This window comes from Gekko japonicus, unplaced genomic scaffold (assembly GCF_001447785.1).
Source record: "Gekko japonicus isolate JY-2015 unplaced genomic scaffold, Gekko_japonicus_V1.1 scaffold3341, whole genome shotgun sequence".
Classification (NCBI taxonomy): domain Eukaryota; kingdom Metazoa; phylum Chordata; class Lepidosauria; order Squamata; family Gekkonidae; genus Gekko; species Gekko japonicus.
Window position 1 is genome coordinate 99,488 of NW_015170996.1, and position 12,012 is coordinate 111,499.

General features: G+C 45.3%; 1 protein-coding gene across 1 annotated transcript in view; it reads right to left on the reverse strand.

The window, feature by feature from the left end:
- The window catches only part of LOC107116974 (catenin alpha-3-like), a 128,791-nt gene that overhangs the window by 80,442 nt on the left and 36,337 nt on the right, over nt 1–12,012 (reverse strand). The gene's annotated exons all lie outside the window — the stretch shown is intronic.

Consider the following 12,012-nt stretch of genomic DNA (forward strand, 5'->3'; position numbering starts at 1 on the left):
GGAGTAAGGACGCTCCATTTGGTGGACAGGGGAGTCCAAGACATGGATGGTCGGTATCGGTGGAGGGACTTGGGCCTCCAGTATTGATACAGTCGTTGGAGCGGGAGGCACTTTAGGGGCATCACCCAGTGCAGCCACCGCTACTTTCCCCTTCTTTGCCGCCTTAAGGGGTTTGGAAGAGCCCTTCTTTGTGGACTTTTGCCCCTTACTTGGCCTGGATTTCTGTTTCACTGGGATGGAAGCGGAGGATTGCGCCTTCAATGCCAGAGGCTTCGGTGTTGGTTGGCCGATATCGGAGGCAGGCCTCGATGTCGAAGCTGTTGATGTCGATGGTTTCTTGGCGTCCATCGCTGAGGGAGGATGTAGAGCCGATTCTAGCAGGGCCACTTTAAGGTGTGCAGCTCGGTTTTTCTGGGTCTGGTTTGAAAAGCGAGCACAGTGGCGACAAGATTCGGGTCGATGAGACTCTCCGAGACAAAGTATGCAAAGGGTATGATGGTCAGGAGGAGCAAGTTTACTACCGCAACCCTTGCACCTATTAAAAAAGCCCCACTTCTTCTCCATAAAAACCAAAATAAAGAAGAAAGCAGGGGGGGTGTTACCTGAAGGCCTGACTGAGGTAAAGCGGCAACCTCCCCCTCAGCAAAAAATAAAAGGTTTTTTTTAAAAAAAGAAGAAGAAGTTTTTTTGAAAGAACAACGAAGAAAAAGAAGAAACTGAGGGAAAATCCAAAGAGCCGTGAGGCAAAAAGCCAAAACATGCGAACCGATCAGACCGATGAAGAAAAAGGTCTTTCCAACGTGGCGATAAGAAAGGAACTCACGGGATGTCTGCGCCCACCCCTCTGGGCATGCGCGGTGGGATTCCTGTGCATGCCCGAGGTCTGGGCGCGAAAATCCGTTAAAAGAGCTTGCTACAGCACCAATCGATCCGGCGCGTGCGCACTAGATCCCATGGGTGTGAAGCACAGAGACCACGTCGAAGATCTGGAGTGTGACATGAGAGGAAGGTTTTTTTAAGCCACCCCAGCATCATTATCCTGGTCTGCAACAGTCCTAGGGTACCATTTTGCCCTGTTTGGACAATTACCCCCTCAGTTATCAGAATCCTCAGTGTCTCATGTATTTGGATCTCATAGACAATCTGTTTCCATTCCTTTTGTGGGAGGGGGCTCAGTCCTATCAAATGGAAGATATGGGGCTTTTTAATAAAGGCTGCCCACTATATTAAACCATAAACTATATTTGTACAACTAATAGCAGGTTCTGCAACTAATAGCAGGTTCTGCTCTAGACTTTGCAAGTCTACATAGACACACTTTTCACTCTGGCTCCAGGATGCTTTCCAGAGGCCTATTACAAGCTTCACAGTCAACATTATGTCCGAGAAAACACTGTCTGAACACTGTCTTTAATTGTGTGGGTGTCTGGAGGATATCTCCATTAATGAATATGGCCTCAAAAGTGTGTTTTCTCTACACTACTGAACTTTGTCCAGTCTGTAACATAATCAGTCACAGTCACTTTTGTAAAGACTGTTAGTTAGCTACATATCCAATAGCAACACATGGCCCGCATTTGTGATACCTGCTGATACAAAAGCTATTGAGCAAGAATCAGCATGGGTTCTTGTCTCATTAACCTTTTGAAGTTCTGTGACGGGGTGAACAAACATGTGGACAAGGGTGACCCAGTAGATATTGTTTACCTAGACTTCCAGAAAGTTCCTCATCAGAGGCTCCTAAGTAAACACAGCAGTCATGGGATAAGAGAACAAGTCCTCTTGTGGATTAAAAAAAACTAGTTAATTAGCGGGAAACAGAGAGTGAGTTTAAATGGGCAGTTTTCACAGTAAAAGGTAGCAAGCAGTGTGATACCGCAGGGCTCAGTACTAGGTCTGGTGCTTTTTAACTTATTCATTAATGATTTGGAGTTGGGAGTAAGCAGTGAAGTGGCTACGTTTGTGGATAGCACTAAGTTGTTCAGGCTGGGCAAATGGGCAAATGAGGTTCAATGTGGGCAAGTGGAAAGTAATGTACAGTGAAGCCAAAAATCCTCTCTATAAATATAAGTTGATAGGGTCTGAATTGGTGGTAACTGACTAGGAGAGAGATCTTGAAGTTGTGGTAGATAACTCACTGAAGCTGTCGACTCAGTGTGTGACTGCAATAAAAAAAGCAAATGCTATGCTGGGGATTATTAGGAAGGGGATTGAAAACAAATCAGCCAGTATCATAAAGTCCCTGTGTAAATCTATGGTGCAGCCTCATTTGGAATACTGTGTACAGTGCTGTTCACTGTACTTCAAAAAAAAATATTATAGCATTAGAAAAGGTGCAGAAAAGGACAACTAAAATTATTAAGGGGATGAAACATCTCCCTGTGAAGATACGTTAAAGAAGTTAGGGCTCTTTATCTCAGAGAAATTGTGATTGAGGGGTGACATGATAGAAGTTTACAAAATTACGCATGGGATAGAGACGGCAGAGAAAGAAGTACTTTTCTCCCTTTCTCAAAATACAAGAACACATGGGTACTCAATGAAATTAATTAGTAGTAGGCTTAGAATAGATAAAAGGAAGTACTTCTTCACCCAAAGAGTAATTAACACATAGAATTCACTGTCACAGGAAATGATGGCGGCTACAACATAGACAGCTTCAAGAAAGGATTGGACAAACATATGGAGTAAAGGTCCATCAGTGGCTATTAGCCACAAGGTATAGATGGAACACTATGTCTGGGGCAGTGATGCGCTGTATTGTTAGTGCTCGGGGGGTAACAGTGGGAGTGCTTCTGGGTTTTGGTCCCACTGGTGAACCTCCTGATGGTACCTGGGTTTTGGCCATTGTGTGACACAGAGTGTTGGACTGGATAAGTCATTGGCTTGATCCAACATATCTTCTCTTATATTCTTACCTAAATCCATGGATTTGGTCCACACCAATGCTAAATGTACTTTTTCTGCACATTTGGGGTACTCCCCAGGTTTGCAGAAAAATCCAAAATGTTTTTTTTTAAAATACACTGGGGATTTAAATCCCCCCCCCAAAAAAATTGAAAACTTGAGCTGCTCAACTGGAGTGGCTTCCAGGTACTGTTGCTATCACCTCTGGTGGGTGGTGGGGCCTGGAGTCCCAATGGTGAGGGATAGATGAGATTCTCATGGACCTCCCACTTGTAACAGATCATATTAAATTACCCTGATAATTCCATAAAAGAACAGCATTATGAAACCAATAACACTCTTCAACATGCTAGGATAGTACACTGTTATTATCAAGATAACGTGATCTTGAATATATAATTATATGGTAGGGGTATGAAGACTATTCTGAAACAACATTTCTCCCTTTGTCAGACTGCGGGCCCTTACTGTTACCCACAGGGAGATTTATTCAGAACGGGAAAGATATGTGCATATGTAAATAGATTTTAAAGTAAGCACATTTAAACTTGTCCATTCTCTAAGTACTGAGGTTCAAAACAGACAAGATGCTGGGAGAGCCATGACTAGACCATCCTGACTTAATAAAAAATACTAATATGAGCCATATGGGTGCCCAATTCAGATGGAGGTTGTACAGGGGAAGAAAATGTTTAACTCTTTTTTCTCCTAAAGCAGCTTTGCCAATCAAAACTGACCCTCTCCAAGAAAAGCAAAACACTTTGAGGACAAACAAGCAGGGGACACGCAAGGACTTATTGGAGTCATCTCATTTCCTCCTTCCCCACTATTTCCACTTTCCCTTTCCTAAAGGTGCCCATTGCCTCTTCCTTTTTCCTACTCCCTTATCTCCTTCCCACTCCCCAGCCAACCTTCCTTTATTTGCCTCCCTGTCTTCAGCCTTCCCTCCTTCCCTTCCCCTGGCAGCCTCTTCCCAGGAGAACTCTGTCCAAACTGTGTGGGGGCCGAGACAGGTCCAGTTTAGCAGTGCATACTGTGCTAGATGTATTTGTGTGGTGCTGCCCAGGCTGGGCCCAGTTGCATGGCAGGGAACACACAAGGATACAAGGGGCACCTCGTTTTCCCCTGTATCTCTCTTCCCACCCTATTTCCTCTTTGCTTCCTCCTGGCAGCTGCCATATTCTCACCTTTCCTTGCTTCCTTCAAATGCCCCAACCTACCTACCTTTTATCTGCCCCCCCCCCATTTTCAGCTATAATTATTATGTATTTACTTCACTTACACTCACTCCGCCTTTCTCCACAATGGGGACCTAAAGCAGCTGACATCATTCTCCTCCATTTTATCCTCACAACAACCCTGTGAGGTAGGTTTGGCTGAGAGTGGGTGATTGACCCAAAGTCATCCAGTGACTTTTCCACAGCAGAGTGGGTATTCGAACCTGGGTCTCCCAGATCCTACTCTGAAGTTCTAACCACTACACTTCCATTCATGGAGTGGCTATTGTAGGTGCATGTAGCAACCAGACAGACAAGGGTAAGTCATGTGGTAGCAAGGCATCTGGTGGTTGCTGTAGGGTTTCCAGGTCCTATTGTCTCACCAATGGGGTATGGGAGGGAGCTTTCCAGAAATGGGGCAAGGTGACATCGCCGTGCACAATGTCCTTGACATGATGACATCACATGGAAGTTACGTCATCACACTGGGGATGTCACATGGCGATGCTCTGGTATTTGGAGCAAAACTCTATGGTACCATCATTTTTGTTATTTATTTCAGAAGCTTCCCATATTACCAACCTTGTCTTGGATTATATTCCTGAATGGCCCCCTGTAACTTCTGATGAAGTTGTTTCTCTTATTGACCAACTAAAATCAGGCAAAGTGGAAAGGAGATTGTAAGGTGCTCTGAGACTCCTTTGGGTCGTGAAGGGCGGGGTATAAATCCAATCTCCTCCTCCTCTTCGCATCCCTGTGTGACGTCCCCAGTGTGATGACATCACTTCTGTGTGATGTCATCACATTGGTGATGTCATGTCAGGTCATGGCCATTGGGGGCAGGCTTCCCCCAGCTGGACAGCTTCCTGGCAGCAGGCAGGAGCCCACAAAATTAGGGGATCCTGCGCTTCCACCTGGAGGCTGGCAACCTTATGTTGCTGGTAGGCCTGGCCCCAATAAGTCCTCCCTCAAAGGCCAAATCAGCCCTGGAAAGGCCCTGTTCCCTCCCGCTGGCTTTTGGTGACAGAAAGCAAGGCCTGAAGGCTGGCAATACTATTGTGGTTACCTAGCAAAGGCCACTGAGGGCATTTGTTTCTTAAAGCCCCAGATATCACTGCTATTGTTTTGGAGGGTTTTTTTTAAAAAAAAAATGTGTGTGTTTTTTTTTAAAAAACATGCATTTTTTAGATTTCAGGTTTTTCTTCAAACCTGGCCTTTTCTCAGGTTTGTAAAAGGAATGTCTTGTCTGTCCAGGGCCTCAGTCACTGGATTTAAGTGTCCAAAGATGGGGCCATGTTTTTTAATTACAGATACTGATTAAATTGTGAATGGCATTTTTGGTTGGTGATAATACCTAAGGAGGAAATCATAGGTCCTGCGTCTCATTTGTTTTGATTCTGAAAATGCAAGAGAAAGAAGCAAGCCGGAGAGAGACATCCAGGCCTTCCCTTTTCTGTTAAACACAGTTGACAAGTTCACTTGATGTGCTTTATTCATCTGTAGGATATCTGGCTGCTGAGGTCAAACCAATATGTTTGCACAGATGGCAGATTTCAATTCATAATCCTCTTTGTGATGAGGCAAATCAAATAATTCCTTTTGCTGTTTGCTTGTTTCCTTTATTGCGTATGAATAATTTGCATCAATTATGCACATCAAAAAGAGATCTTATATAGGAATTATTTTGGGTGAGGATCGTAAGTATGAAACTAGCTGGGATAAGTCCTGATTTTACAACACATTAAGAACCAAAAGAGGAAAAATGCATTTTTGAAAACATTTGCTGGTAGATAGATTTGATTGGGGTATGCCAGGATCATTAATTAATGTTACTCATTTCGATATAAGCTAAAAAGGTGTGGTGGAGCCCCAAAATGGCCACAAACACAAAAAAGAAAGATAAATGTAAGTGTCAATTTATTAAGACAACTGAATTGACCAACGCCTTTCAATAAAAGTCAACCTTAGGGGGAACTGCATCTATGCAGAATGAGGAAGGCACTCGCTGAAACACATTGAGCAATTCAACTGCATGAACAAGGCCTCTCTGTAGCACTCTAACTGCAACCCACACTGAATTAAAAAGGGCAACAGGAATATGGAAATGGAGGTATAACCCTGGCAGTGGTGGATGGCTCAGAGAAGAGGCAGCTGGCAGTGGTGATAAGGGGCAAGGAGTGGTGTTGGGGTGAGATCAGAGGTGAGACGGCATCATCATCTTTTCCCTAGGGGCTGTGAAAGTCGACCCGTCTTCTTAACAGTGGTGCAGTCAACACTGCTATGTAGGAGGGAGGTGAAGGAGGAGATGCAGAGTGACAAGTCCAGGACTGCTTTCTCCAACCTGCCAAACACAGGCAGTACATCTTGTCACAACTGTTACCATATAGGAAGGAACCTCTGTACTGTATGCGTGACAGAGTGTGTAATCCAGGTAAACAACAGACAAGACTGGGCAAAGCTCCACTGCAGGTTTTATTTTAATGTTCCTGCAAGTGAACAGAGCATTAAAATGTCAGCTTAATGCCTCGGTATAATTAATACTGTTCCTAGCATTTTAGCATAAAACTAGAATTCTTAGTGCAGACCTTTTGTTCAGAAAGTATCCTAGCAGGAGGGGCTGTGGCTCAGTGGCCGAGCATCTGTTTGGCATGCAGAAGGTCCCATTCTGCACTAAGTTCAACCTTCTTTTTATTCCGGGTTTCCCCCCCCCCCATTCTGCATTACATCACCTCCCTTCAGTGGTCAGCCCGGTTTCAGCCTGCCATTGCCCTGGATTATTTGGATGCTCTTTTGCCCTCGATTTATACTGCCTCAACTCAAACACTGAGAGAATCCGGAGTGGCAGGCAAATGCGGAAGGGACCTCTGGCTCACCCTTCTTGTCTTCCCTTCTTCCCTCATTTGTTTTGGAACTGGAGAGAGAACTGCATCCCAACATTCAGTTTCCTGGAGTTTCAGTCCTGGCCTGCATGGCTGGACTTTCTGAGCTATCATACTGCAACTTGCAAGCATTGGCAGAGATCTTTGGATATTCTGGTTCATTTAGGTTTGATACAGCCTTTGTTCTTAGGCCTGGCTCTAGCTTACAGCTCTTAGGCAGAGTCATGCCTACATATTCCTGACAGCTAATGGCCGCAATTCAGCATATTAGACTTCTTTGAGCCCAAATGATTTCAGAGAAGAGAGGTTTGGGGATCTAAAGAAGCCCAGGGAAGCTTGAGCTTCTGATAAAAAGAGCACCTGGACTTTTCAGGAAGCTGCTAATTTTAGTCCCAATGGACCTCAGGTAGGGCTGGAAAAGTAACAAAAACAGGGATGGGCTGCATGAGGGGACTGGTGAGCACTGAAAAGGAGGCAGTAAATTGAACTCCAAACAGTAACCTCTTTTTATTATGGACAAAACCCACCAGTTGTTAGTAACTTGGCACCAACTGCAAAAGAACTTTGATAACCTTTCTGAAAAGAACTGTACTGAACTCAGTCAGGCTAACAGGGCACTTCTAGAGTGTTGGTCCCTAGGGAACTGGGAGGGGCTCCTTCCCTGTTGTCTACTCTGCCTCTTGGGCTGGGGTTGCTGGGTGTAAGGAGGCCTATATCTCTGCTGGAGGAATGGAGGAGCCTGGTATCTATAATCTTGGGTACAATACGACCTTGGTTGGTGATACCTCTGACCATGTCTTTACTTAAACGGTGTCATTGGGCTCTGAGTTATGCCCATAGACTTGGCTGTCAACTTGTTCTGTCTAATTTGGTCCAAGACCATATCGGTCTGGTCAGTTAGGAAGTCTTGATCCTCACATGGGAAGTCTCCTATTTTCACCCTCATATCCTGTGAGAGGGCTGAAGAGCGGAGCCAGGAGTGTCTCCTTATGATAATGCCAGAGACCATTGACCTACTATGACAATTGGCTCCATGTTTGGCAGCATTCAGCTTTTGGCCTTCTGCAATGAGTACCTTTGCTATGGTTTCTTATCATTAGGTAACATTTCTACAAACTGTGTCATCTTTTCCTATAGTAACATTTGGTAGTGGTCCATGACTGCTGTTGTCATGGGTCAGCCAGGGCTCAGCAATACAGAGGACTCCTCGGGAGAAGAGGAGTCCCATGTAGCTAGCCTTAAATTAACATAAGTTGACCAGCAAGATAATGAGATGCAGGCTTGACAGGATTCACAGCCAACAGCTGGTGCAGAACCACAACACCATCCAGCCCTGATTCAGCAGGTAAACCTCAATTAGCCATTCCCAACCCACCAGTATCTCCTACACCCTTAAAACACCCTACACCCTTAGGACCCTTTCCCAGCCTGGCATCGAGTCTGATGGTCTCCTTTGGATGTGGTGGACTTTGGAAATTGCCAGGAGTATGTGAAGGTGCCTGGAGCCCCCCTGAGGCATCATCATCAATAGGAATGTACCCCATGAATTCTGCTGAGATGGCCACTGGATTGGCAGTTGCTGATCAAGTTACCCTCTTTCCTGAAGCATTGATGGTGCCAATGGCAGCACTTTGAAGGCTTTATATTCCAATGACTCTGGAAACTGAATAGCTCATCTCAATGCCACAGGTGTCTTTGGCTGCAAAGATGGGCCAATCTCGACTCTTGGTGGCAAGTTCTTGTGTCAAGGGGACCTCGACTTAAAAATTATCAGTGTCGATGTTTGACTCTGAGGAAAGTTAGCTTGTCAGTGCTGACACAGGAAAGACTGTCAACTTTTGGAGGATGGTGAGGCTCTGCACCATAGGGACTGAGACCATCGGTCTCAAGGCACAAATGAACTGTGTCAACATGGGAGCAATCAAGCTGGATTGTGGTGGGAGCATTTGACCTTTTTCTTAGCTTTCTTCAGAGGCAGTTCCAAAGCCAATCTGACAACAGCTGGTTGGGCTTGCACCTCCGATGTCGAGGGTGTTGGTGCCAAAGTCACTGAATGGGCCCTCGTTCCCTTATCAAATTAGGGCCACTTTTCCCTGCGGTGGTCTGAGGCATTGAGGGCTTTCTCAGCTTTCAGTCTTGCCACTCTGACCTCTTGGACTTTAGGGATAAGTTGACAGCATGCTGGACCAGTAGCCATGTTGTGGAGCTCTCCCAGACATAGAAGACATAATCTATGATGTCATTCTGAGCTATTTTTGCTTTACAATTCTCATTTATTTATTGCATTTATATCCTGCCCATCCCATAAACGGGCTCAGGGCAGGTTACAACACTTCGATAAATACAATAAAATTTAAAACATGTTAAAACATATAAAATCAATAATCATGCTTGCCATAGGGAGAATGCGGCCCATTGAGATAGCTAGGTATGGCCAGATATCAGTGGGTGGGAGACCGCAGCCTTGGGGGGGGGCATATGTGGACACCCGCAGCCTCAACCAAAGGCCTGGCGGAACAGCTCCGTCTTGCAGGCCCTGTGGAATTGAATAAGATCCCACAGGGCCCTGATCTCAGTTGGGAGCATGTTCCAACAGGTGCGGGCCAGGGCAGAACAAGCCCTGGCCCTGGTCGAGGCTAGGTGGATGTCCTTTGGGCCAGGGATCACCAGGAGATGTTGACTATCAGAGTGTAATGCTCTCCGAGGCGTATATGGGAAGAGGCGGTCCCTTAGGTATGTTGGTCCCAGGCTGTATAAGGCTTTGAAGGTGGACTCGACTGTGCGATTGAACAACAACAACAACCAACACCTTGAAGTGGATCCGGTACTCAACTGGCAACCAGTGCAGCTGACAAAGCACATGCCGAACGTGAGCCCACACAGGCATTGACGTCAGCAGGCGCACCACCACATTTTGTACCAGCTATAATTTCCAGATCAGTTTTAAGGGTAAGCCTGTGTAGAGCGAGTTGCAGTAATCAAGCCTGGAAGTGACTGTTGCATGGGTCACCATAGCTAATTCCCAGGGGGAGAGATAAGACTTCAGTAGCCTGATCTGCCTAAGATGGAAAAATGCAGACCTGGCGACTGCAGCAACCTGGGCCTCTTTAGATAAGGAGGTATCCAGTGTTACTACCAGGCTCTTCACCAACTGAGCCAGAACCAGAGGTGCCCCTTCCAGTGTGGGAAGTCTGGTGCCCACCTCCGAACCCCTGTGACCCAGGTACAGGACCTCCATCTTCGATGGATTTAACTTCAATCAACTTTGCCGCAACCATCCGGCCACAGCGTCCAAAGCCTCAACCAGATTTCCAGGAACAGAGGATGGATGACTATCCATTAACAGATAAAGCTGAGTGTCATCAGCATACCGATGGCAACTCAGCCCATAACTCCGGACTAACTGGGTGAGGAGGCACATATAGGTGTTAAATAGCACTGGCACTCATACTTTTTGAAAAGGGCCATCCTACTGATTTTGTAGGTAAGAATTGTTCTTCATGGAAAACCGCACTGGAACTCATCTTTGAGCCCCTACGAAGCAGCTGTATTGAAAGCACGTCCTCTCCTCATGGTGGCAAGAATACAACTGAGAGAGGAGTGCTTGCCCTGCCTCTATCACATGACCTTTTGGGCAGGAAAGGGATCTCTGCAGACAGAGGGGAGGGGGAGCACTCCTAGAGCCTAGAAATGTCTTTAACAGCTTGGAGGCTCTTCTCCACGGCAGGCCTGCAATCATACAGTCCCCCACGTGTGCCTGCACAGAAGCCACGATGAAGAAGCTACATTACTCACAATGCAAGAATCTCAACAATTCACTCCTTGTTATAGTTGATAGCTTAAAAAAAAAACCCTGAGTATGCAAAATGTGTGTTAAAAATCATGTGTTTTCTCAACCCTGTGAGATCCAGATGGCACCTCGACTAGGAAGTTCTTCCCAATCTCCGATATAATGCGGTGTAAAACTCTTTATATTCATTTCATACCCACTGCTTTCAGAACACAACGTTTCAGGACTGCAACCCCCAGCACTATTCTACCATCTGCCTTCCCCGTCATCATGCGTGTACATTTTTAAAAAATATGCTTCTGTTTATTTTACTGGGAAGAATCCATATGGCTTATGCAGTGTAAAGTGATCGGGCCTTTATTTGCATTGCGCAGCTCAGCGGCGGAAGTCTGGATTGTGAATTTACAATTTTAAACTAAGAGGCTGTACAAGATTCAGGATTTTGTATTTAAGTAGAAGATTGGGGTGTGTGTGTGCTTGATTTGCAGATTCTCCAGCTGCAACGGCCGGGGGAACAGACCCAATAGAACAGGTAGGCGAAATTTTTACCTTCAAGTGTGACTTTAATCCCATAGAAACAGTCAAATGTCAAAAATGTGGGAGATTGCCTGTGCAATTTGATACTTAGGCTTGTTCCTTAAATTGGTCAATGGAGTGTATATTGGTGCAATATACACTCCATTTCATGTCCTTATTCTGTCTTGCATCAATGCCGTTCAGCATGGGCTAGTAAACCACAATGCACTGTGAACAAAATAAAAAAAAGGGAGACAATCTCTCAGCCAACTTCATTCTATAAAACGCCACCTAGAACATCACCGCCGGCACATTCGCCTGCAGTGCCACATACTTCACTGGGTTTTCAACCTTAATATCCGTTTCTTGGCAAGTCAAATCCAAGATACAGCCAATAATCACTACTTAACATAGAGCTGGTAAGCTAAAATATGTTTTTCTGGGAACATCTTCTTGAAACATGGGGCAGACCATCCCTATCAGTGCAATTCTCAACCAAGTCATACTCTTCCACTGCAGTCAACAGACTTACAAGGGCATAAATGTTTAGGACTGCACTGTAAGGTGGGTGGTAGGATTCTGTTGTTGCTGCTGTAGTTTTAATTTTATTCTCATCTTTATGAAATCTTTTTTAATCTGCAGGCTGGCTGAATGTCAGTGAAATGACAGCAAGGTTATAGTTTGCAAAAAAAATACTGTGATA